The sequence below is a fragment of the Triturus cristatus genome, chromosome 11 (assembly GCF_964204655.1).
Source record: "Triturus cristatus chromosome 11, aTriCri1.1, whole genome shotgun sequence".
Classification (NCBI taxonomy): domain Eukaryota; kingdom Metazoa; phylum Chordata; class Amphibia; order Caudata; family Salamandridae; genus Triturus; species Triturus cristatus.
In genome coordinates, this window is record NC_140594.1 from 792,567,782 (window position 1) to 792,591,073 (window position 23,292).

The following is a 23,292-nucleotide window of genomic DNA, read 5'->3' on the forward strand; positions in this document are numbered from 1 at the left end:
TAAATACGAACTGTAGGTAGGACTCCTTCTTATCTGTCTTTTCAGGGAATTTGTTATGGTGGATCATGCTATTTTGATCATTCGTCTCAGCTCAGCTGCCCTTGTACATTCTGAATTAAACAGTTTTAGTTATTTTCCTAGGTGGTCAGGTACTGGTATTACCTCTTCCACCTTCTATTTTCCATAGCTCTTTAGGATATCATAGGCATCAGCACCATCCCCAGTTTAATTTAATCTTTATGTACAACTTATTTTGAAGCTAAATTCAAAACAATCTCCTACATTGATGCCACACATCATAGTGAAGTTAAAAAAGTTTGCTAAAAACTCTATCACCAACCTAGGAGAGTGCATTGCTGGCTTCCATAGTAGGACATAGGGCTCTCCATGATTCTCGGGGCTGTCTATCTTAGAACAAGGTTTGACTTTCATGTTCCACTCAGACGTTTGCGCTCTGCCAATCTTTTTCTACCCAAACTCCAAAGATCCGGCGATCCAGGATGAGAATCAGGAAGTTTTTTATTTTTAGGACCCTCAGCATGGAACAAATTCCCTCTGGACTTACGGAGCATCTAAGCCACCTCCCAGTCCTGGAAGAAAATGAAGACTTGGTTTTTAATCAAGATCAATAGGAAGGTCCCTTAGTTGCTGGTCACCTTGGATGCATAGTGCCAGGACACTCTTCGGAGTAGCAGAGCTCTTTATAAATCAATATTATTTTACATTAAATTGGATGTTAGCAAACTTCCTCAAAGTTGATGGTGAGAAAGTTGAGACCCTGATATTGAGAGATGATCACTTGTGTTGTTTGAGCAAGCTGTGCCAGAACATTTGGGGTCCCTGCTAGTCCATTTCACTAGGTTAAAAAACGTGGGCATTTTTTCGATCAAGATTTTTTATTTGCCATGCCTCTTGTTTTTTGTAGAACCGAATGCTGCAGACAATTTTGACGTTTACCCACTCTTTACATCATGACATGGTCATTAATGCTATACTTCTCTCACAACAGGATAAAGGGTCTGCCCTATTAGACATGACAGCCTTAGAGTGATCTTCAACCCAACATTTTGCCTGCCTCCCTCCATTTTCTGACCTCTGATTTGCTGGTTTTGGCCCTCTGTTAACTTTACCATGGCTGACCAGTGCTAAAGTGTATGTGCTTTCTCCCCTAAACATTGTAATATTGGCTTAACACCAATTAGCATATTTAATTTACTTATAAGTCCCTAGTTATGTGCACTACATGTGCCAATGGCCTGTAATTTAAATGCTACTAGTGGGCCTGCAGCACGCATTGTGCCACAGACCTAAGTAACCCTCTAACAATGGCTCAGGCCTGCCAATACAGAGCCGGTTTATGCAGTTTGAAACTGCCACTTCGACCTGTCAAGATAAACCTCTTGCCAGGCCTGAACTTTTCCTTTTTATACTTATAAGTCACCTGAAAGGTAGGCCATGTATGACTCACAGGGTGGGGTGCAATGTATTTAAAAGGCAGGTGATGGACATTTAAGTTTCAGATGTCTTGGTTGTAAAAAAACTCCCAATTTTGCTTTCACTACTCCAAAGCCCCTCCCCCATAGGGAAATATTTGGATTGCCTTTTTACATGTTTTAAGTGAAATTCCCAATTGTGAAGAGATAGATTTTCAAGTTTGGTGTCACTGAATTCACAGTTTAAAATCACAACTTATTGTGAACTTGGAATTTATGTTACAGGTTAGCAAATGACACTTTAAGAAAGTTGACATTTACTTACTTTAGCCATTCCATGCCTGCTTACTGTTTCTGAATACTCATCTGGGATGGGTGAAAGCTGGGCTTTGTGCATTCCCTCTAGACAGCCACACACAAAGGGAGCTTAGTTATGACTGATGGGCCATCTAAATCCTAATGGGCAATCCTGGGCAGGATGGGAGAGAAGGGCTGATACTTATACATGAATAGACTGGGTTCTGTTTCCACAAAAAGGGCTGAAACCTTCTTGTAGTGATTCTGGATCCAGGGCAGGAAGAGAGGACCTCTCTGCACAGCAAAGCTTTCTTTGAAGTCACCCCCGCTTTAAAGGCACAACTGGGTATATGTACTGGACCTCTGACACCATTACTCCAGTACACCTCTGGAACTGTGACTACTCTGCCAAGAAGAAGAGTTGCTGTGCTGCTGAAATAACTGCAACTCTTCTGGACTGCAGCTTTGCTTGACATCTGCCTTGCTGTGCTCTTGCCTTGCTGAAGTGCCCTGCTGCCTGCTGTTCTCCTGCCTGGGTGAGTCTGACTGGACCTGCATCACTTGAAAGTAGTGTGTCTTGCTGGCTTGCCTCCTATTCCAAGTCTCAGGGATATCCAAGACTTGAACTACCTGCATCTGCATGTGGACTCTCCAAGCTGTGAGTCTGCCCTGCCAAGTGGTGCTACCTCATTCCTGGACCCTTGTTAGTGAAACCTAATGTGCTTCTAAAACCAGAACCCATACATCCTCAATGGAACCAGCACATCTATGCCTTTGTGAGGGTTAGAAAAGGCACATCTTCGCCTTTGCATGGATTAGAACCAGCGCAATCTCGTCAAAGTGTGAACCGGAGTTGGTGCATTGTACACAAAACCAGTCCACCGCCTTTGGAATCAACACATCACCTGCTTTGGAAACAGTAGCCACACATCTCCTTCAGAACAAGCACCTTGCACTCAGAACCGATTTATCGCCGGCACTGCGTGGAGAATCACGACGCATCTCGCCCACTGCATGGCTCGGCATAGATGCATCATTTCGGCTGCATCTCGCATCTTCTCCAATGTTGACGCAAACCCGGATCAAGGTACTTTTTTTCAGCGGGCTCAACAGGGTCCCTGTATGTGGCCTGTGCTCCATCACGGTAAGCCTGAATGTTTGACTTTGCCTTAGACCAGTGAGAACAAATATCCCATTGAAGCGCTGTTTTACATTTATTCTTTAAAAAGTCATATCTTTCAGTCATTTTTGTCTGGTTTTATTAATAAAAATTAAGCCCTATTTCCCTAGCCAGGTGTGGAGTTTTGTGTGTTGTTTTCACTGTGTTACTGCTTGAAGTGTTGCACAAATACTTTACACATTTCCTCTTAAGTTAAGCCTGACTGTTCTGTGCAAGATAATTTAGGATGTGATGTGACTTATCCTGACTAAGATTGTGATTCTTGCTTGGACAGGGTGCATACCTCTGCCAACCAGAAACCCAATTTCTAATATGCCCCATGCATATATCTTTCTTAATCAATGGTAGTTGAGCTGGAGAGTTAAAAACAAATCTTTAATAGTAGCTTACTAGCCACATAATGTCTGCTACAGCACTATGGCCTGTCACTCCTTACACTGGCTACTGGTTAAGCAGATAATATTGTTTAAGCGGTCTCTTCCATCAAGCCTTGTAATTCTTCATGTTCCATCGAGAGCACTGTGATTGAGTTCTCAGATGAAAATTTGTAACTTCACTTATTGAGAGCATTCAGGGTTCTGAGTCCCAACCTCATCAGATCATCTTGAGCACTAAAGATAAATTGATTCTGCTAACTTTGTTTTTGTTTGCATTTTTTGCATGTTACTTGATGTGGATCCAGTTTCCTTTCATTCGTAGCATGAGTAAGACCATAGCTATCTGTTTCACACTTTAAAAAATAATTAATCTTTAAAGTCGTTCTCATGAATCACTATTTCCTAAAGTTTGAATTTAGCTGCACCTAGGATTCAGAGTGCCTGAAGACACTTTGGGCTTATTACGATGTCGGGTAGACTTAAGTCCGCCCGACACTGTCTCGGTTCTGAAACTGACGACCTCTGGTCAGTGGTCCCGACCACCTAATAAGGATGCAACCAAATACTGTTCGGTCGTATTCCTACATTTCCCTATGGGAGCATGCATTACGTCCATAAACCGGTCGTAATACATACTCCCATATGGAAATGGGAGGTGCTGTTCATCCCTGCACCCCATGGCAGGCCCCTCAAGGCCCCTGCCATGGGGTGCAGGGATCAAAACGGGGACCCCTTCAGCCCCCAACTGGAGGCCACACACACAAGGGGGCCCTGCTAGGGGCCATCAACCACACTTTACAACATGGTTTTCATGTTGGGCAGACCGACATGGAAACCATGCCGTAAAACATGCATTGTAATCCCAAGGGCGGGAATGCCCGCCCTTTTGGATTCGACTGGCTGATGGGCTCCTTGAAACTGTCAAAAGCCAGCTAGAATGACCGGCCGGTTTAGGTTCTGAATGCCTGAACTATGGCGTGGTGGTCAGAAAGTAAACCGAGAGGCTGATTACAATGTGGGCCTTTCCGGGCCACATCGTGATTGGTCCCTTAATAGGATATTCTAGTGAATTATGTCTCTTGATGCTGATGGTCTAAAAGCTGTCTTATAGGTAGTGAGCCTTCGACAGTGGTCTAAAAGTGGATGCGTTATGGACAGACAAGGCAGACACAGGAAGCTAATTTCAGATCCATGTGCTGTGAACTGAAAAACCATTTTCCTTAAAAAGGTAATTTGACAGGGGAAGGGATTTTTTTGTTACTTTTTTCCCCATCACCTACTTGCAGCCTTAAAACGCAACAAAAAACCTTCCTACTACTTCTTATGATCGCTACATCAGTTATGCGCATTGGGTCACTCAAATGCCATGCCTGCTTGCTTCAACATTGACTCTTTCTGCAGTATGAAAAACTGTGACTGGGCCTTTTTGTAACATAAGTCAGAAGCTGCTGTTGTATTTAATGACTAATTACACCACTGTTAGACTCCATAGATCGGTTGCATATATTAATAGCATTTTTTTATATTATCCATATTAGCTGCTGCATTCATTTTGAGTACATTACTGGAATCCTAACTATGTAAGTTACTTTAGGAAGCTTTTTCAAAATAAAAAAAATGAGACTAAAGCAGGATTTAATATGTTCATTTTTTAATAAAAAAATAACGTTGTTGGTAATGGATTGGGGTACATAACTTACCTTAGGGCAGGTTCAGGACAGTGACTGGGGGGTACAATTACTATTCTAACTGCACCAGATACTTACCTCAGGAAGGTGCTGGACAGTAACAGGGGGCAAAACTACTATTCTAACTGCACCGGGTACTTACCTCAAGGAAGGTGCTAGACAGTGACAGGAGGAGAAATTATTATTCTAACTCTGTTGGGTACTTACCTCAGGGAAGGTACTGGGCAGAGACTGGGGGTAAAATTACTGTTCTAACTCTCTATGTAGATACCTCAGGGAAGGTGCTGGACAGTGACTGGGGTTAACATTATTATTCTAACTCCAGTGGGCACTTACCTCAGGAAGGTGCTGGACAGTTACTGGGGGGTAAAATTACTATTCAAACTTCACCCGGGTACTTAAATCCAATTAATACACCACAAAATACTTACCTTTTTTTCTTTCCCTTCAGACCCTAACAGTTAAAACAATATATTGGAAAATCCATTTGGAGAAAAAGAAGTTTACCAAACTTCAGTAAAACCATGTATCAAAAGATTGTGAGGTAAATATTCATGTAAACATCTATACATAACCAAACCTAATCTTTCAACAGGAAACAAAGAATTAAGCTAAGGTTTCTCTCATTTTTCACAGGATTTTTAACATTCTTCCTCACAATCACAAGAATCAATTAAGCAACCATGCAAAACCATTTTACAATTACATTGGTCACAAAACAAACGCCACATTCCTAATCAATTTTACTCACAAAACATCTCTCTAATTTGATTACAGATCACAGAACATATCACCCCAAAAAAATAATTCAGACACAGAAAAAACCAAAGAAAAGTCACCAGACTACCAGAAACCAGCTCAGGTAAATTTACTGTAAAAATCAACAAATAACTAATACTAACACCTTTCTTTCATTAGGCTACAAAGAATAACATTTGAATTTCTTTTTTTCCACAGCAGTAATAACATTTTCTCTTGCAATTACAACAATGCCTCGAATAATTTTGCAAACCTTATTTCCCTTAGCAAGTAAATTGTTAGCAAGCATGATCAAGCACATTTATTAAACATAGCATTTACAAAACTTTTCTCTTTTTTACTTGTTCACAGATTCCTACACCATGGCTTCAACAATTCAAGCAAGCTACATACAATCACAAAAAGTAAATAGGTTGCTTAAGTATGGTGGCTATCTATTTTTGTAAGGAGAGGTTAACTGAGCCCAGGATTCATTGGAGGTGTGTGCAGTATTTTTCGTACCATTGCAAAGGCAGATTGGTTACTCTGCTTGACACTGTTGAAAAGACCACAGAACATAACCTCTCAGCCTCTGCAATGGAGACTGAAGTGAGAGAAAATGTTCAACATATTAAAATGCTTGCATCCATCTCCAATGAGCCCTGCGGCCCAGTTTTGAGTGAGGTATCCCAATCATTCCCATGCATGTAGCAAGTAGTATGCCTACAATACCCAATTTGAAGTGAATGGTACAGTGGCAAAAACAGGCAGGTAATCCCCAACGAGTAACACCCCAAACTATTAACATCCCCCATGAACTAACAATTTCTTACAATAATGAACCTTTCCTTTTGCATGACAACGAAAACCTTCTGAAAAGAATACTAACATTTAGCACAACCCATAACCTGTTAACTCTCGAGAATAGTGAAATTTGGATGATGGATGGGACTTGTGAGTCCACACACCATCCATTCACCCAAATGTACACCATTCATGGTAATCTAAATGGCACAACAGTCTCATTAGTATACAGCTTACTCTCTGACAAGCAATCCTCAACGTACACTAAAATAAAAAAAAATGATAACAATGAATAAAAGTGCTGGGAAAATAATAATTGCCTTTGAATTAACAATTATTAATACTATTAACAACATTTTCAGTTTTCCCAGACTTACTGGCGAAAAATTCAAAAAACATCCTTAGCAGAGGATTACATGTCAAACAGTAAACTACAATATGAGTCAAAATAACAAACAGCATTATGATTTGTACCACCTGAGTGTGTGGATGAGTTCTGCACATCAAGTACAGCATCAGACTACTTTACCCAAAATGAAGAAATATTGTTCCCACTGCTTAATTACATTGAATACCAATAGATTGGACATCTAAGCAGGTCGGGTCACAGGAGGAAGCCAAGTTTTCCCATTGACTTTTGGAACTATTACTGTACCTACTTAGAGGAGGGGCATTGAATGCCATAGGGGGATTACACAATTCTTTCAACAAATCATTTTGCAGACTTCACCCAAACCTTTTTCATTTCATTTCTCGAAAATTTTGAAGGAGGAGCACAGTTTCCAAAAAATGAGAATGGCACAAGCATTGGCAGGTATTCTGAACCCTTGTGTTTCCCAAAAAAGTCAAGAGATGTCTGAGGGACTATTGGCTAAAACCCATCAATTTCCATTGATGGGAGCTTCAGATCACCTAGACAATATTGTGTGCATTCTATACTTCTAACACACTCTAAAAACCCTCAAAATTACTTGCCTGTTTTGACAAAACTATCCAATTAAATTGGTGATTTTGAAATTATTTTTTATGAATTGAAGGAATTACATGGTTCCTACTTGTGGATGTCTTCTTTCTTCAACTAATGGTGACTTTTTCAGACCACCTGTCACCAAGAGTCTTCAGTACTCCAATATTCCAAACAAGAAACCAACATCCAAAGAAAGGGCCAACTCCTGAAAAATTATTGTTTTTTGTAAAAAAAACAAATAATCATCTTCTACAGAACGCAATACCCAGTGAAAAATCCAGGAGCAATCTATCCACATCGAAAAACAGCAAGCCCAAAAGAAACTAAATCATGAAGAAAAGCAATGTTTTTAAAAAGGTCACAAAAATTACAAAATCCAATCTCCAAAGCAATATTCCCAGAAAAAAATCCAGTAGTAATACATCCAAAAATGTTCTCTACCAACGACATAGTCTTTGTCATGAAAAGTCACCAAAGTGTTAAAAAAACATGACACCAAAAATCAAAAATGTTGGGGGGTTTTTCAAATAGGTTTAGAATGTAATAACCTTTTTTTTGCAACTTTTTCAAACCTTTGAAAAACACAAACTGCTCCAATGAGGTCATATGTAAAAGTGGTAGAAACAACAAAAACAAATATTTCTATCCTGTCTAACATCTAATTACCTCCCCCTTCTCACCTTGCAATAAACTTAACCTCCTATATGTTTAAGAATGCAAAGTAAATTGTTCTTACCTCACCACAGCTCTTCCTTGCTTCTAATCTTGACTGCATCCCTCCACCCACTATAGAAACAGAATCAAACGTGTGCATCAAGGCTGAAAATAAAAATAAAAAAGGAAAATTGTCTCCATTAAAAACAATGAAAAAGTATGGGAAAATATGTTTAAAATGATAAAAATAAATACTATGCATTGTAAGTAACGTGTTATATTTTTGTGCTTAAAGTTATGTTTTTTACTATTTAGTTTAAACAAATCCCCTATTTTTAATCAATTTATTAATATATCTTATAAAAATATAAATGGTGTGATTTATTGCCTTTTACATTACAAATATTAAAAATGGTTTATTTAGTCTAGACTTTAAAAAAAATTGTTCCATGTTTTAAAAATATGTTTGTATTTTTATAGATTAACGTCACTATGTTTTAATTTGTATTTCAACATTTCTAATTAATGAATTTGTGGTTTATCAAACTCAATTATTAAAATTAATATCTGAGTAGTAATACACTTCCTCATCCAATATCCCTGTATCCCTTGCATCCTGTTCCTAAGGGTGTGTGCTGCTGTCCCAGAAATATTTTAATTAAAGCATATTATAATTAAATATCATATATTATAATGTTTCAATATTGATTCTCAATTAAATTAATTCTTGAGTGTTATTGCACTTCCACGCCAAATTATCCCTTTAGCCATTGCATCCCATTCCTAAAAGTGTGTGTCACAGTTCTAGAAATATATTGTCTAAAGTACATAGTAATTAAATATCATATATAAATTTTTTTAAACATTAATACTCGAGTATTAAAATCGATACCTGATTATTAATACATGTCCCCACCCCATGCCCCTATATTCCTTGCATCTCCTCCATATGGGTGTGTGTTACAGCCCTAGAATTATTTTAATTAAAGTATATAGTAATTAAATAGCATAGAATGTAATGGGTAAATAGGAATACTCAGGCATTGAAATTGATACCAGTGCATTAAAACCCTTCCCCTCCCAATACCCCTATATCCCTTCCATTCCATCCTTAAAGGTTTCTGTTACAGTCCTACAAATATTTAAAAATAATATGGATATTACAGAATTATTTACATTAATACTCAGGTATTAAATAAATATTACCCATCTATAGTTAATTATATCATATATTTAGATACACTAAGCTATATACTTGCCCAATAATACGTTGTTAAAGTACGTGCGTAAAGTGTATATTGCTCTAGTGCACGGTAATGGCATTTGTGGCAGTGACATGCGCGATGAAGACTTATGCGTGTTAGTGACTGTGTGCTAAAGGTATTGCATGGTTTAGCATGCATTGTAATGGTTGTTTCCCCCTTAGATCATGTTCTGTGTTGCTTCTCCAGACTCCTCTCTGATAGGAGGGTGTGAACTAGAGGACAATCTTTCAAAATATTGTCACCACTCTCTGGAACAATTTGCACTGGAGCGCCCCTAAATTACCTCACACTGTCCGTTTTGTAAATAATTGAAAGCATTCCCTTTCTCCTGATGTGTTTTCGATTCCTCTTGCTCTTTTCTGTGTTTGGGATTCCATCCTAGCATCAAAAAGCCTCAGGCAAAGCTTGCATATTACATATAAATAAATGAAGCAAATATACATTAACTCAGGACTAAGGGTACCAGCTGAGTGGGCCTAGCTTCACACAATCTTCATGATTTTCATGCTACTAGTATTATTTATATTCGACCTATAAGTGGGAAAAAGGAATAGCCAGCAGTGGCGACTCCTCCGCTAAGGTGGAGGAACATCGCCCCACTGCTTAAAAGGAAAAATAAGATGATAATAACATGTAATTATTATCATTTTATTTTTCCTATTGTAGTCAGGGGCTCTCGGGCATTGTGGGGCTGGCCAGAGCAGGGAGAGCAGTGGGTTGAACTCCTTAAGTGTGCATGACTGCTTGGCTGGCCCTCCTGGGACAGCAAAACAGTTATGTGCACTTTGCATCTTCCTCACCAGGCTACCTTTAAACAGGCTGTTCAGGAACATGCAAAGCCTCCCAGTCCCCGGCTGAGCAACGAATTACGGCATTGTGATTGGCTATGGGGAGCCTGGGACCCGGGTTCTTCCTGATGCTGACAGAGAAAGGAAGAAAAGGACGGAGGAGAGGCAGCGGCTGGCCAGCCCAGATGTTTTTTTCATTTCCTTCCCATCCCCAACCCCGCCCCTTCCCCACTCACCACTCTTGATCGGTAGTAGCTGCTACTGATAGCCAGCTTGAGGTTAGAGCTTCTGGGAATATCTGCAGTAATCCAAAGATGTAGTCTTGAAAAAGAATATGGGAGTACAGCGGGAAAATATGGAATTCTCAGTCACTGGCTAGTGCATAAAATAAGATAAGCACTTGGCCACTAAGTCCACAGAACACATCAAGACTTGGGAAGAAAATAACTACTGACTACTGGAAGAAGAAGACTCAAACCTCCTGACTCCTGCTGACATCCAAGGACTGAAACTGCTTTCCAAAGTTCAAGTGGTTGGCCTCCTATTTTCCTGCACAAAAGGCATAAAAACAGAAGCTCCTTACTCCACCAAGCTCCAGCTGACCTTTGTGAACTAAACCTTGCAGGATCACTGTCTGGAGAGAGACCTGGTGCATCGTAGTCTGTCTTGAGGAACTGATGGCTGCAAACATGCCCATAAGGAACTTTCCCAGCAGTTGGAGAAAAGGGGTATTTTTTCCACTTTAAAGTGCATGCATGTGCCGCCAAGCATCACTTTGAGGCCCAGATGACTGGTGGTGGTTCTCCCAGGCCCCCTTACAACTCATGCCCTGGGAGGAGAAAGTCTTGCAGATCCTACATCCTGAATGGTTGACAGGAATCTCTGGTTGAGTGAAGTCTGGTAAGTTATTCTTTTCAATGTGTCACTAAACCTAAATGTCCAGTTTGCTTTGAGGTTAGCTATTGCTAATGTATTCAGCATAATTCTTTTTACATAGAAAACTAAACATATCAGTAACATCTTTTATGACTTGTTTGTTTGAATGTATTGAGTTGCATTTAAGAAAACAGGTTTCAATAGCCATCCCATTTCACATGATGTTATAGTGATTGTAAGTGTTTGTACTCCATAAAACAAATAACGTATATCAGTTTCACTTAGTAAATGTCCTCTTTCACTGCAAATTTACACAAGGTAGGCTCAAGTTACATTTCACAAGTGTCTGGAATGTTTCATTGGAATAACTACAACTATCATTGTGCTTTGTTTCACTTTTTTGTGATAATAATATTCCCGTTTAATTCTTCTCATTCTCACTTTTTTATCATATTTTCACCTGTGTCATTTATTGATCAATCTCTATTGAATACTCTCTTTGAACATTGTTTGTGTTTAATTTTGTATGTAGTTATTTTCTTGTCATGTAATTGAATTGCTGTCATTAGTTTCACAAATGAAAGTTTGTTGACCTTAAACATTTAAGGCACATAAAATTGTATACTGAATAAAAGTTGCATATGTGAAACTGAACTCTGCACTGTCTATATGATGACTAATGCTAAACATCTCTCTAAGATGCCTTGGAAAGGTTAATTTCACTTTTTGTCTCTCTACTGTGTTGTGTTGAATGGTTGGTACATTTCATGTATACTTACTAATTTATCTTTTTTCATTTCAGCACATCTTCGTACCTGTTTATTTGAAGTAGTTTTGTAGGAAACATAAACTGTTTGTGTAATTAATAACATTTTAACTGAAAGGCCGAATCATGATATTCAATTACTTTTCCCTTCTAGGTTTCTATGTTATATTTGATTAAAACTCATTGGCTCTGTAATACATACTTTTACAAAATATTATTTGTGTTACATTCATCATAGGGCCAAGAGTTAGAGCAGGTGACCAAACATTTGTGTCTCAGGATACCTATACTCCAGCCCAGGATCAAGCCTCCAGGGAGCACTCCACTCCTGAAAGTCTGGTGAAGAGAAGCTGCCTGGTCCATCTGGCTTGCCTGAGCAGAAGACTCCAGTGAGTGCTGGGCTTTTCCTGCACCATCTTTTCCTTTTGGTTCTCCAAATACATCTGGCCCTACAACATCTGCCTCAGCCACAGAAAGGCAGGTCTTGCTACAAGAGGCAACACCTACACCCACCTCAGCACCTGCAACTGAGGATCCACCAGCCCCCCGCAGGAGCACACATTCATCCGGACTATCAGGAGAAGATGTCAAGACCCCCATCATCACCAAGAGACGCCAAACATAATTTCCTTCAGTGTGTGACTACCATTCACTCCGTGGACTATTTTCTGGTCACATTTGCCTTTCTGAGGTCAGTTGTATTTTGGACATTGGACTTCAAACAATTTTGGCTCAACAATTTTGGTATCATCCACTATGACCTTTTCTTATTTAGTTTATTTATTGGTTTACATCCACTTTTATTTGATTTGATTTTAATAAAAGCAACACAAATAAAGTCAAAGACTGGTGTTGTAGTTATTTTCTGTATTCATTCAATTGTTTTTTCCTTTCATCATACATATCAACCAACGGATTGTTTATTCATAAATGAATTACAAGTAGGTAATGTTTCTCACTAATTTCTACCATGACAACAAAATACAAATACCAAAAACTCATCAACTAGTATTTCATTAAATTTGAAACAGAATGTTACATCAAATTTTTATTAAACACAACAAACCATACATAATACAAATACTCAGTGCCATTTTTACATTTTCAGTTCCACACCTTGCCACAATGGAAGAAGAAGATATAATCTAAGGAATCAGATTCAATAGACAAAATATTATTGGATTATGTCATTAGCTGTAGCCAGATCTTCTGCCTCACAATAGGAATTGCACAGCAATAACACCAGTAGCCCCAAATCCTGGCAGTATTTTCGTTTGTGCCCACAGGATCAGTTAATGTACTGTTGCAGTTTCTGGGGGAATGGCACAACCAACTTTAAGTGGTGTGCTACAAGAATGTCTTTCTACAATGTTGAGAAATAGCAACAAATTCATACATCTAACACAAAATTTGCATTTGGCCAACGTGAAGGGGGGTGACTATGCTTTTGGTTGACTACCACATGTGGTTAGTGCAAATCATGCAGCCCATATTGGCTAGGTGCCACCATTCAACAGAAAACAAGTAAAATGCAATCTTAAAAACTTCCATTCATCCACTGTGCAAGTTGTCTCAGTACAAGATATGAACACACAAAGTCTGTGTGTGTTTTCCTATAGGGACAACCCATAGCCCCTTTGTACTTTGAAATAGCACCATTTAACTGCAAATGTTAGAAAACTGAAATGTCCATATGTAGATGACATAGTGAACATGCCTAAAACAGATCAAACAAAAAGATGAGTAATGAAACATAATAAAATAAACACATTATAAAAGTCATCTTTTCGATCACACATTTTCAAATAAACAATAGGAGATAAATAATGAAAATCAACACAAAAGTCAATGTGTCAAAACGTTGCTCAACAAAGACCTGTGGCCTAGATTTTCCTGAACTTTCTCTTCCTAAAAAATGTCCAGCACATACTATTTTCTTCATTACATCAATAGTTGGTTTAACAGTTAATGTGATAATATGTAAAGAGATACTTACACTCAGCCAACTCCTTCCTCCTCACCACTATCATCTTCATTTGGCATTTCAGGATCCTCAAGCGTTGGCTCTTCATGGTCTCTATACTCTGCGATGTAAGGGATGTTCCGTTGCAGGGCTATGTTGTGCAGCATGGTGATTTGTCACACCTTTTCTGGTGAGTAGTGGAGGGCTTCACCCTTCTTGTCCAGACAGCAAATCTGGCCTTTAAGAGCCTGAAAGCCAGCTCCTCTAGCCTCCTTCTTCCATGGGCCTTATTGAAGCAGACATCCCCTAGCGTTGCTGGATTCCTCAGCGGTGGCAACAACCATGGTCGATTAGGGATAAGCTGAGTCTCCTAAAAGAGACAAGGTATTTAACATCATTTCAGATGATTCACCTTGAAATTACACAAACAGTATTATATCAGATTGTGCTTACCAATAAGTCAGCCCCTTTCACATCCAAGTTGTGACATTTGCAGGGATATGCTGCTGTTCTTTAGTAGAAAGGAATCATGGGCTAATATGGGGAAAGACACTTCTAGGGACTGACACTTATGATGTACAAATAAGCTAAACAGACAACTTGTACATTGATTGAATAGAAGTGCTTTCGATTCCAGTAGACTTATTGCCTGACATGTGGTGGCACTAAGGCAATTTGTGTACCATCAATTGTTCCAACCACATGTGGTTGGTGACCCAGACCATACAAATCGCCCTTCACATAGGCAAAATCCTCATGTCATGGAAACTGGATGAAGCTGTTGATGTGTCTCATTGTTGCGGGGATTCTGCTTATGCACAGAACTATGCGCAGGAAACCAGGACCTCAGTGAATTGTGGTGTAGCAAAAAACTCACCTCAGCACCCAGAACCTCTATCCGACCAGCATCAGTGTCCCATTCGTTATCCTTTATCATCACGGAGGACCCAATATATAGACAACCCAGAACAAGTGACTTAGAGTATTCTCAGGAATGGTGGGAATCGGAAATACTTGTTCGCTATTATACATATATCAATCCACAACAAAGTAATCAGAGACACGGTAAAGTTTAAAAGGTTTCTTTTATAAACTACGTGTCCTAAGATGCAGTACTTTGGCTAACATAAGCAGACAAATGATTATAATTAAAACCATCAGCATTGTTACAATACCATAGAAAATGAAAGTAGAAATCATAGCATAAATGACAGTGGCATACAGCCACCTTCCTTTCGCTAGTAAACTAATATTATTAGACTAGTAGAAGGTCTCTTTGGCTTGAATGGGGAACCCCATACCGTAAAGATCAGCTTTATGAGGATCACATCACAGGATCAGCTTTGCTCTGCGCCTGGAAATGTTCTTCTCCAGAATGTGTTTCAAACGCATGCAAACTGTAATATTAAAGGCTCTCGATATTCAGGTATTTTCAGCTGTGTGCATATTATGACCAGAGAGTGAGCCGATCAACCTAGATTCAAAAACATACATTGTCTGGCTGCTCAAAGTGTTTTGCACACAATGTTCAGACCAAGGTCGCAGTGCACATCTAGGGAGGTGAACAACAGACAGTTCTCATCTGAAGCAAAGGCAAGCAAGCAGTTTCTCAAATAATAGCATGTATCTGCAGTGTTGCGTGCAAAAGCAGCAAAAGTGGCAAGATGACTTTCTAAAAGCTAACGCGCTTATGCTAACATAGCAATGTATTTAGCTACCTTCACTACACCCCCTGGATCGGACTACGAGCAAATAGGGATACAATAAGGAACGCAGAGTTCAAGATCGACAGAGCAGAAACAAGTGCATGTATTGTATATCCAAAAAGAGCAGTGAAAGTTCGAAAAAACCGTAAAAAAAACTAAAATGAAGGGAAAAAAAAATGTTTGGTTTGTGCTAGTGAAGCTGGACGATAATCAAGTTAATCCATGAACGTGTAAGCACAGTACGTAGCAACAGCTTCCAAAAGGAAGTCATTGGAACGCGATGCAAAAGATTCCGCCATCCAGTTTAGCAAGGTAAACGAACATACATGTTCTTCGACCACTGGAGCCTCTTGCACGTTCAGAGGACAGCTGGCGTGTTCTTCTAGATAATTTTGTGCCAAGAAGTCATACGCTGCCGTTCCGATGTCCCAATTCCCATGGACTCCATGTGCTGCTCCACAGGCCATAATCCTGACACCAGAACAGTCCAACTCATGAGCCACTAATGGACTCATTAGTCGATCATAATCCGGGGCAGGAGACACCGAGTTTGACAAGCACAAATCCAGAGCCCATTCGAAAGGACAATCTAGGCAATGAAAAACAGGTTGTACGCATGTAAAGTAGGCAAACCGGAAAGATAATCCATAGGCAATGCTCAGGGTTGCCAGTGGTAGAGTTCCATAGTATTCAAGCATCCGGGCCAGGCTGTCGCGTGACACAGAGTGTGCAGCCATTGCGCAGTACGCAGACCAACAGCAGTACGCCAGCCACAAGAGCGAGAATCAATGGAAGCCCTCCAAAGAAGCTGGCAAAAATAGAATGAAAAAAGGCCGGTATCACACCAAAAATAGTTTGGAAGGAGGTCACGAGGCCAGAGCCCACAATTTTGAAAAAATGCACCAAGCCAGTTGTTGACGAGGCGTTGAATATAGTTTGAATCAGGGCCCCAAAATGAAGTGGGAGATCAGTATTTAAAAGAGCCTGCACCTCGGTACGGGTGTTAGCTACGTGAAGTACAAATGTTTCACGGGACAAAGTTAGAGCGACCTCTTTTTGAGACAATAGAGCCCTTATTCTGCTCATCTTGTTGAACTCTGCTTTCATGGTTGAAATGGAAGGCCAGATGGATACATCCAGCCGCCCATGCGGGGGTGGGAAAAGGACATTCTTACAGCAGACTACTCTCTGTGATACAATCACAATGTAGGGAATTCCCACTAGCATTCCGCAGTAAGCCTCGTTATTCAAAAGCAAATAACTACCGTTAGCTAGCAATGTGAAAGAAGGTGTAATAGCTGGCACTGGAATCCCTTTCAGGACGCATGCTAAATTAGGAGCGTGCACATTGCACGCGCCATGCAATTGGATGTGCCTACAGACTACAAATAGACCTCTTTACCGTCTCTCATGCACCTGTATGTAAATGGGAGTGACCAGATTTCATGCAGGAAAGCAGTACCCAATTGTTCATTTCTGCCTAGGGCATAATGTTTCATGCACGAACTGAACTTAAACAATGGAAATGGCAATGTAATTAACCTGTGGATAAGCCACACAGCTGAGTTCAATTCTGCCACTGAGAAAGGTAAAGGTGCTAACTTTTCAATATGCAGTAATGAATATGTTGCATCATTCATGGACATGAATTGTTGTTTCGCAGTTAAATTAAAAGGAAGGAATAACGATGAAGTATTCATATAGTCCCAGCTTTTAACGTTTGCAATGTCCATGCAAACTGCATTATAGAACGCAATTGATTCTGACCATGATATAAAACAGACACATCATCCTGCGCAATATCAACAACAGATGAAACAATATTATCTAATGTGTAAATTCTGGAAGAAAGGGTGTTAATGCTATCATCTATAACAGGTAGCACTTTTTCCATATTGGCTTGATCAATAGCTCTCAATCTGGAAGCAGCTTCAATTTGCGACAATTTCCAAACCTCGTTATAAATAGCATACACCCATCTCTTGGACCTGCCACCCACAGGACCTTAACAAAATCATTCAAATCTATTTTGTCATGTAATTTAGATAAATGAACTTTAACAGATGCTAAGGTGGAGTGTTGCAGCCAAGACTGGCATAACTTCCCAACGGAGTAGGTAGTAACAGAATGAGAAGATTCAAAGCGGAGGTCTACACGATCTTGCGTATACCCAGGCTTCAGACCCAAAAAGTATGTTCACAGGAATCTGAACTCGTTTGCCAAGTCAACCATCCTTCAGAGTCGAACTTGGAAATATTGAAGGATGAATTAGTAACGTACGACTGCGACGCATCAAGGGACAGATCTGTATGATTATCCCAATTTGGGTAATCACCCAGATCCGGAATAGATGGGGAATTCAGTTCTTTAGAAGTAGCCAATCCAAAGCAGGTGGTCTGAAAAATAGTCGAATTCAAAAACAACATGTGGTTCGGGATAAGGCAGGCACGATGCAAAGCTTCCGTTCCTTGTACCTGCCAAGGTTTAGAACCCCAGACAGACTTCAGATCAATAATATCTTTCCACAGATCATAACCCCTGACCACTAAATCATCCAAAAAGGATTTGGAATATAATAGTTTAGTATGTGTTAGCCTAACCTTCGAGGCAGACTCTGCTGCCATTTTAAGGCGGCAAGGTTCAGAAATTCTGAAATCAGTAAAATAGGCAAATTTGTTCACCAATGTGCTTGAGCTGCCTAACATTGGCGTTGGACAATGTTCCCATTGTGCATAATTTACAAAATTACGAAATGTATTGGCTTTATGTAGGAAATGATTGCCATAATGTTGATAGCAAAACTGCTCTCCATAATTAGCAGTATCTAAATACAAATCCTCAGCATCAAATGTGGCATAATATTTCAAATCAGAAAACAGTGCTTCAATGGCCTGAACGTCCCAAATCATCAGAACGGATGTTTTGTTTAACTACATTCCCCATAGAAACACGAAATACATTTGGTACATTGATAACCTTGGTCGGACCATGAATTTGAAATTTAACAGCATCACACGCAATCCCATCTAACACAGGCCAGGCAGTAATATTCACAAATGTCTGGTCTCTTTTCATGATGTGTGACGAGGAGTGAGGGGCCAAAGTACCATCAATTAGTCTAATTGTAGATCTTTCTTTTAGGTAGTGTCCGTTCACTAGACGAAAAAATACCACTACAGATCCGATTGACATAAATAAAAAAAACACATATGAGCATCAGCCAAATGTAAGTCCAAGGAGGAATCAAAAAAATGTTTTTTAAACCAAACAGCAAAAATAGAAACTTTTGATGGGGCCCTGGAAGTCATAGAGTTAGTGTCAAAAGTGTAACGTGACTGTGTAATTGCAGTTGATTGTAAAACAGGTAATGTTACATCTGCAGGATAAGCATACTCAGTATCTTCAGGTTGACTACCAGCCGGTGGTAGCAATAAAGGAGCAGTAACTGTATGCATCTCGATGGCAACATCAGGCATGTTGTCAGGAGCTGGAGCCAACACAGAGTTTCTCAGCATCGCAGGGCAAGAAACCGCTGGAGTCATACTAAGAAGAATTGGCCACTCGCTGTAGTTTGACATTGTCAATGGAGATGTATCTGTTATCCTTGCGACCAGGAAGTGGAGGTTAATGTTAATGTTAATGTTACTGGGTATTTATAGAGCGCACAGCTACTCCCAAGAGTGTCCCGGCGCTAACATGGATATCCGCAACAAAAAACCCTCAGCAATCAGAACCTAGAACACCGATCATGAAAACAGGAGCGTTTTTAGTTTGCGACGAAAACGCAGAGGATCATTTTCCCAGCGCAACTCAATAGGTAGATTATTCCAGAGTACAGACACCAGTACCTGAAAAGAATCACCCCCCAGCCGGGCATGATAGAACCTTGGGGTGAATAGCAAACAGGAGGATGAGGACCGTAGATTGCGTGCGGGTTCATACTGCTGGCATCTAGCCCTTAAGTAAGGAGCACCGACGTTATGAAAGGCCTTAAAGGCCAATACCAGTGCCTTAAAGGATACCCTCTTATGCACTGGGAGCCAATGGAGTGTTCTAAGGAGAGGGATCGTGTGAGTACGACGGTCAGCTAAAAAAAGCGCTCGGGCAGGTAAAATGACTGTTCTTGTACCCTGCACGCCGAGCACTGGAACCGGGGCACGATAAGAGGGGCCAAACTCCTTCTTGTTCTCCACCTTCTCATGGACCAGATCACCAACTCGAGGTAGCCAGCCGACTACCGGAATCTGAAGCGCAGCATCAGATGTGGAGGGCACGTGTTCCTTCGTGAGACTGTCTCTGGTCTCTTGTAGATTCTGTAATACAGCACAGTGATCATCTACGTCAAAGGGTGCGGCAGACGCTGCCATGTCTAGACCATCAAGGTCCGGGACAAACATATTTATGCCAAAGAGGATCATGTATGGGGTCCGCCCACCCAGAGACCTTCTAGGGAGATTATTAAGTGCACGTTGGACGTTATACAAATGGGCTAGCCAGTTCCGACCAGTGCCTATAACCCTAGCTGTCAAAGATTGCTTTAAGTCACGGTTCATCCACACCACTACACTATTACCCTCAGGCCGGTATGGAGACGAAAATTTGACTTGGACCCCCAAATTTTTCATGGCTTCTTTGTACGCCTTAGAGGCGAACGCAGGGCCCTGATCAGAAAGAAAGGTACCACACGCAAAACTTCCCACAAAGAGACGCAAATCCCTGATGACAGTACGGGCATAAGCACTCCTTTGTGGCCATACCCACAGAAAACATGTGCACGAATCCACTGCAACCAAGATATACTTGTTCGCAGTATCAGAGGAGAAAGGACCGCAGTGATCCAGATAAACACACCCAAGTGGTTTATTGGATATGTACAACTGAGTTTGTGGTGGACGCGCAGCAGTTGAAAGTTTAATCTGCTGGCAAATGTCACAATCAAAAAACATAAGTGCGAGGTTGTTTATATAACCTGCGCCACTAGTAACGTTGTTGTAACATAGAGACACTTGCTGCATCGCCGGCATGGACAGACGCCATACCCTCGTGAGCTGTTGATATCAGAGATGGTCTGCAGTCCGCGTTGGGAATCAATCTGTCACCAACGTCGTTAATTCTCACTAATGGGACTTTATCAGGACTTAAGTGATAATGGTAAGGAGCAGGGAACCCTCTCGGGTAATTACCTCCCTTCCCTGTAGCAGCAATAGCTGCCAAGATGTCATCATCGATCTTACTTTTGGATCTTGTAACTGCTGCTACTAAATATGTCGCCACTGCTGTTTTCGCTGCTTCGTCAGCTAAGCTGTTTCCGACAGCGTGGACACCAACTCGTTGGTGCCCAAGAGTGTGAATTACATTCACGAGAGGCAGATGTTCTTTAAGTTCTGCGACTCGAACCCAAAGCATTTTATGCTTAATTGTGCTACCTTTGGAATCACGATATTCATTTTGAGACCAAAAGAAAAGATTGTCATTGAATGACTGAACACAGTAAAACGAGTCACTTACTATAAGAGTAGTGACTCGAGGATCAGCAAACTCCAGTGCAAGCACCAGAGCACGTAGCTCTGCTAACTGTGCGGTACGATCGCCCAATGTCTGCGTATGCACGACATCAGATAGGAATTAACCATTTACGAAAGTACCTGCCACAATTGCGCAGGCTGCCGAATAGGCATGCTTCGATCCAGTCGCCGGTTGCGCCGAACCGTCGGTATAAATGACACAATGGTAATCTTCGAGCGGGCGCAAAGACAGAGGAGCAGGATGAACAAACTCATACTGTAAATACTCCTGAGTCTGTAATGAGGCATCAAAGATATAGGTGACATCTGGCGATGTCAAGGAAGTGGCCCATTGTATCCAACGTGGATGCAAAGCTTTAGAATTAGGTACACTTGCTTTCGTCAGTGCCTCCAGGGCAGGATATGGAGTAACCACCAACATGTGTTTTCCTTGCGCTCGTTCTTTCAGAATCGCCATCTGTACTGCCGTCAAAACTTTCTCGACAGAGGAAAAACGCAGTTCAGCCAAAGTGTACAGGTGGGATTTGTATGCAATGGGGACGGTGTCGCCCTCATCGAACGTTAAGTACGTGAAACCCACCGCGCCTGGCACAATTCTTATTACCAGGTTTGTGTGGTTATCACACGTCAGTAAGTACTTTGAAGCAAGAAGATCAGCCTGTAATGATTGTAAAATGGCTGAATGCTCTGGCAGCCAGCTCGATTTGGAAAAAGTAGGTTGTAAAAAGGCATAAAGCGGCTTGATACGCTGGGCATAATCAGGCATATACGTACGATCGAAATTCAGAAAGCCCAGCAAAGACTGTAATTTTATCAATGTTGTCGGAGCACGCAAACATGCGCACTTTTCCAGAAAGTGAGGAGCCAGTCCTCGACCTTCATTGTTGAGCTCGTAGCCCAAAAACAACACTGTATACTCTGCAATGTGAGACTTCGCAAAGTTACATTTGTAACCGAAGTCTGCAAACATTACAATAATACGATCAACGCGACACAGATGTGGCCACAACTCGCCGTCTGTGAGATAGATATCATCAACATACTAAGTGAGGACAGGTTATGGCTATAAAAGCCATTTGATATGTCAAGTGTGGTTTTAAATCGTTTACGTACAAGACTATCCACTAGGGCAGAACTGTGGGTATTCTGTACCGCGCATGTCCGGCAATGAGCCTTTAGGTGCCGGTAATCCAAAACTAGGCAGTACGACCCATCAGGCTTCGTCACAGTGAACAAAGGATTATTCATTGGTGACACACATGTTTCAATAACACCCTGATATTCCAATTGATCAAGGATTTCCACGACGTGAGATCTCACTTCGCGGCGCATGGGATCTTGGGGTTGTGGCTGGGGCATAGACCTTAAGGGAATCTCATGGCTGGGGGACAATTTATCCCAGCCTACCTGAGTACGATACAAAGCCGGTGCAAGCACCTGAGCCCACTCTGCGGCAAACCTTTCAGCATGCTCCTTTGGCACCGTATGCGCAAAGGATGGGAGGATAACCTCCTCCCCTCTAGGAGCATCTAAAATGAAAGTCGGGGGCCAGTCCGCCTCCGCCAAGAGAATGTCATAGGAAGAGGTCAGATTATCCCAAAAAATCCCTTGAATTGTGCGTTGTATGTCACCTTCTATTAAGAGGACTATGTCATATAGTCTGTCAGGGGGAACCACTCTAGTATCTGCAGTTTCTACAGTAATGAACGTGTCAGTTGATGTCACGTCCAGATATGGACGTAGTGCTTGCCGCACTACTGTAACCTCCGCTGCGCTGTCGAGCAGCGTTATCGCCCATGTCAGGTTCCGAAGTTGGTTCCGTACTATCTGTGGCATACCTTGCTGTTAATGCAGCAACCTTCTTCTTTTGAAATGGGGGACGTTGACGTGCAAACTCGTCTTGCTTTCCTCTACCTTGAGCCTGACGGGGTTGCTCACGACCTTGCTGGGCACCCCGACCTCTGCCACGCTCTCCTCCACCGTACTGCAAGGCCAATGTTTCCTGTGAAGAACGAGGAGAACGTTCAGTAACCTGAAACCTATCAGGTGACTTAATACTAGTGCGATCACGCAAATGGTATGTGCGCTCACTAAGTGGCAGGATGACCAGCTGGTAGACCCGCAACAGCAGTTGCCCCCACCTGCACGTTGCAGGAAACGTATTGCACCAAAGCCCTATATATTGTAGTAAGGGCTGTATGGAGTGTACACAATTCATCCACCAGAATAGTCAAATAGCAGGGGTGAGGCGTAAAGCCGGCCAGC

The 23,292-nt window shown here is 41.2% G+C and overlaps 1 long non-coding RNA gene across 1 annotated transcript; it reads right to left on the reverse strand.

Annotated features, from left to right (window-relative positions):
• Positions 1-7,425: 7,425 nt before the first annotated feature.
• On the reverse strand, positions 7,426-22,997 carry LOC146785448 (uncharacterized). Its single transcript, XR_014970413.1, has 4 exons — positions 22,866-22,997; positions 13,830-14,166; positions 8,221-8,303; positions 7,426-7,689 (listed from the first exon to the last, which is right to left on the reverse strand). It is a non-coding gene; the product is annotated as an uncharacterized LOC146785448 (long non-coding RNA).
• Between the last annotated feature and the right edge of the window lie 295 nt (positions 22,998-23,292).